General features: G+C 35.8%; 1 pseudogene; it reads left to right on the top strand.

Annotated features, from left to right (window-relative positions):
• Positions 1–527: 527 nt before the first annotated feature.
• Positions 528–1511, top strand: LOC117096126 (annotated as a pseudogene).
• Positions 1512–4927: the final 3416 nt, after the last annotated feature.

Below are 4927 nucleotides of genomic sequence, written 5' to 3'. Positions count from 1 at the left end.
TACTTGGGAGGCTGAGGTAGGAGAATTGCTAGAATCCGGGAAGCGGAGGTTGTAGTGATCCAAGATTGCACCATTGCACTCCAACATGGAGTACAGGGCAAGACTCCATCAAAAAAGCAGAAAGAAAAGAAAAGAAAAGAAAAGAAAAGAAAAGAAAAGAAAAGAAAAGAAAAGAAAAAAAAGAAAAGAAAAGAAAGAAAGAAGAAAATAAAAAGAAAGAAAGAAAGAAGAAAGAAAGAAAGCAAGCTCCACTTATCATATAATAAAAAATACAGCAAAGTTTTCTGTTGTTGTTGTTGTTGTTTCACCTTTTGCCTAAATTACAAATAAAAAGTGTTCTCTAAAAATTCATAACAATAGGGCATAGGCTGCGCCTGTGCATGCGCAGGGCGAGGAGTCCTTGGCTAAGCGGCGGTGGCGCTCAGTGGAGGTGAAAGCATTGGCGGAAGGAAAGCACAGCGGAAAAATGCAGAGCTGGAGTCGCGTTCCCTTCTCGCTTGGGAACTCCCGTCTCGCCTCGGGTTGCAATGGACCCCAACTGCTCCTGAGCCGCTGGTGTCTCCTGTGCCTGCGCCGTCTCCTGCAAGTGGAAAGAGTGCAAATGCACCTCCTGCACATGAAAAAATGCTCATCATCACTGGCCATCAGAGAAATGCAAATCAAAACCACAATGGGATACCATCTCACACCAGTTAGAATGGCAATCATTCAAAAGTCAGGAAACAACAGGTGCTGGAGAGGATGTGGAGAAATAGTAACACTTTTACACTATTGGTGGGATTGTAAACTAGTTCAACCATTATGGAAAACAGTATAGCGATTCCTCAAGGATCTAGAACTAAAAGTACCATATGACCCAGCCATCCCATTACTGGGGATATACGCAAAGGATTATAAATCATGCTGCTATAAAGACACATGCACAAGTATGTTTATTGCGACACTATTCACAGTAGCAAAGACTTGGAATCAACCCAAATGTCCATCAGTGACAGACTGGATTAAGAAAATGTGGCACATATACACCATGGAATACTATGCAGCCATAAAAAAGGATGAGTTTGTGTCCTTTGTAGGGACATGGATGCAGCTGGAAACCATCATTCTCAGCAAACTATCACAAGAAGAGAAAACCAAACACTGCATGTTCTCACTCATAGGTGGGAACTGAACAATGAGATCACTTGGACTCGGGAAGGGGAACATCACACACCGGGCCCTATCACGGGGAGGGGGAGGGGTGAGGGATTGCATTGGGAGTTATACCTGATGTAAATGACGAGTTGATGGGTGCTGACGAGTTGATGGGTGCAGCATACCAACATGGCAGAAGTATACATATGTAACAATCCGACACGTTATGCACATGTACCCTAGAACTTAAAGTATAATTAAAAAAAAAAAAAAAAAGAAAGAAGAGCTGTTCCTCCTGCTGCCTTGTGGGCTGTGCCAAGTGTGTCCAGGTCTACATCTGCAAAGGGGCATTGGAGAAATGCAGAGACTGTGCCTGATATCGGTTCAGCCCTGCACCCAAGTATAAATAGAGTGACCCGTAAAATCCAGGATTTTTAATTTTTTGATACAACCTTAACCCATTTGCTACATTCTTTTTTTCTGTGAGATATGTGAGTAATAATTAAACACTTAGACTTGAAAAAAAAAAATCGTAATGATAGATCTGCCTTCACCTGATTAGGGAACCTGAATTTAGATTATCTGCAGTGTACTGCCAATAAATTAGAATAAAAATGTCTTTAGTCTGGTCGCAGCCCTTCACTGTTTCACAGAAACAATGTACACCTCAATGAAACAACATGTTCTCAGCTAGGGAAAAGGATTCCTTAAATACTTGTACTTCTCAACATATGTTCAGGGACTATGAACATCAGTATCACCTGGAACTTGTTACAAATGCCCATTCTTGAGCCTCAATTAAGACCTACTAAATCAGAAGCCTAACCCTAACCCTAAGGAAATGTTGACATTTAATAATCTGTGTTTCAATAAGTCCTTCAGATGATTCTAATTCAAGCTGAAGTTTGATAGCCACTTTTCTAGATAAAGCCCTACTGAAGATGAACCTACCATTCTAAGTCACAAAGCTTTCTAGAAAACTACATATCATAAGCAATTAAACTTCATCTGACCTGTAACAGAGTTTGGGACAAACTTCACAATGTTGCACTGCATAGGTTAAGAAATAAGGGTTACAAAGAACACTTGTATAAACTAAGGAAACCTACATATACAAGAGAAGAAAAGGTGTGAGACTCCTTTATTCTGGCATCACCAAGAAAGGTTTGCCAAGATCTGAAGGATGTTATTCCATAGTGTGGATCTATGACCCTGTAAAAGAAGATCACTCTCCTGTAATTCTACTGATTTTTAGGGTAAATGTGAGGAAACAATCTTGTTAGTAGATTACCACATAGATTGGTAGACATTAAGCTGTCTAGATTTCATGGGCCATATGTATAGAAAAATTTTATTGTGATGCTAGTCACAAAGAATCTGGAAAACTTGGTGTACTTGAGTAATTGTTTGGTAGAGGAAAACATGGGTCTAATGACAAACTGAACGGATGCAAACTCCCTTGCTGGTAAAAGGGAGAGCCTCTGGTTCCAGTGTGATCTTTGTCAAGTCAACTCAAAGTGAATCCCCAGGGCCATTTTCAGACAGTCTTGTTCATTGCATCGCAACCGCTAAAGACAAAATTAATAATCTTGGAGATAAATCTAAGAAAGGTATTCATAGTACAGCACAGATAAATGAAGGTAAAATATGAGAGATTCAGATACATAGAAAACTGAATTAAAAGGTTCAACGTACATGAATTTTGAATTACAGAGAAGAGAATACATAAAAAGAAGAGTGACAACAGTCAAAGAAAACAAAGGCTTATATTTTACCCTGAATTATGAAAGACACAAATAATCAGAAGCAAAAATCTGAGTTAAAACTGCAATGATAAATAAAACTAAATCCAAAGCTATACATATCAGGGTTAAACTGCACACTAAATATTAAAACATCTTAAAATCAATAAGAGAGAAAAGGCATATTACTTACAAATAAAAAATAAACAGGAGACATCGCAGTGGTAATAGACATTAGAAGTGCATAAAACATCCTCAGTTTTGAAAGAAAACTACTTAGAATTTTATATCTAGACAAATTATTATCCAACAGTGATACCAATAAGAAACTATATAATAAAATTCAAAACAACTTAGTTGATGGTATAAGATCAAAGAATAGTGAAGTACTGGAAAATATGGTAAAACCGTAAGTGGTGGTTGAAGTTACAGCATTTTTATGTACTTATTCAGAAGGAGAATAAAAAAAGATATTGATTGACTTCACATATTGATTGACTTTAAACAGAGAGAGTCAAGTAGGTATGCACATTTTAAAGGGAAATCACAAAACTAATAGAAATAGACTATCTTTCCATACCAGTAGAGAAAAAATAAGAAAATATAAGGTAGAACAGGAGGGAAAAGAATGTATAGAAAAAGGAGGATAAGTAGAAAGCACATGGTAAGATAGTAGAAATAATATATTCATATTTGTCATCACAACACATATAAATGGACTAAACTCACTAATTAAAAGGCAAATATTGATGGATTGGGCAGAAAAACAAATTTATTTATAAATTATTCATGAGAGATACATCTAAAATACAAGTACATGCAAACATTCAATGTGAAGAAATGGAAATGGACATGCAGGCAAATATACAAAAGAAGGTGATGAGACTATCTTAATATTAGACAAAGCAAATTTTAAGGCAAACAAAAAAAACACTAGGAGTAAAGAGGGTCAATGCACAATGATAAAGTGAGCAATTTATCAAGACTATAGCAGTTTTAAAAGTTGAATGCATTTAATAGCATAGCCTGAAAATATTCAAAACAAAATTGAAATAATTATAAGAATTTGATAGTTCACAATCATAGTGGAGTATTTTCACACTTCTTTCTCAAGGACACACATTAAAGTATCTCCATGATATTCCATTAGTTTTTCTTATTTCATTCTATTAGCATGATAATTTTTAAGGTTTAACAGAAAGAAAATTTAACTAAACGATACAGGAAGTTACTTCAGTATGATAAGATTGTGGTTTATTACTATTCTCCTTAATTTTAGGATTTTTCCAACCTCCTATAATTCATACATATTATTTATATAAGTAAAATAAACTAATAAAATTTTATCTTAAAAATAAACAAAAAGTAAAAATAATTATTTCTCTAGCATATAGCATAATGCTTAGCACAGATTAGACTTTCATTTAGAAATGGTTGAACTACACTCAAGATCATTTGAAAGACACGATGGCAATATGTAGTAGAAAGAACACTCTTCTAGGAGACTTGAGTTTAGTAGAGCTCTGCCATTTACTATCTATATAGTCTTCAGAAATTCACAGTATAAGCTATATGTGCCTTACTTTAAAATGTATACAATAAATTATTTGCTGACAACCTCAAAAAACTATGATACTCAAATGAGATAATGTATGTAAACGTGTTCTGGAAACAATAAAATTCAACGAAATGCAGCCTACTATTAAAAGTACACCCAGCTGAATAGGAGTTAGTTCATCAGTTGTCATCACCCCCACTTTTATGCAGTAAAACTCTGGCCATGAAAACCGTGCTGTATTTCGACAGAGAAACCAGGTACAATACACAGTGTCAAGGAGTAACAAGTCATGGTGAGTACCATTATAGGTGGTTACTATAATTTAGATGTTTGTTCCAAAAAGCTCATGTTGAAATTTAATTCCAATATTGGAGTTGGGGACTAATGGAAGTGTTTGAATCATGAAGGCAGATGCCTTATGAATAGATTAATTCCCTCCTTGGCAGAGGTGGGGAGTGGGTGGGCGGGTGGTGATTGAGTTCTTACTCTTCTC

This window comes from Trachypithecus francoisi, unplaced genomic scaffold (genome assembly GCF_009764315.1).
Source record: "Trachypithecus francoisi isolate TF-2019V2 unplaced genomic scaffold, Tfra_2.0 Contig01451, whole genome shotgun sequence".
In the NCBI taxonomy this organism is placed as follows: Eukaryota; Metazoa; Chordata; class Mammalia; order Primates; family Cercopithecidae; genus Trachypithecus; species Trachypithecus francoisi.
The sequence above is the reverse complement of the archived record's forward strand: the minus strand, read 5'-3'. Positions and strand labels throughout refer to the sequence as shown.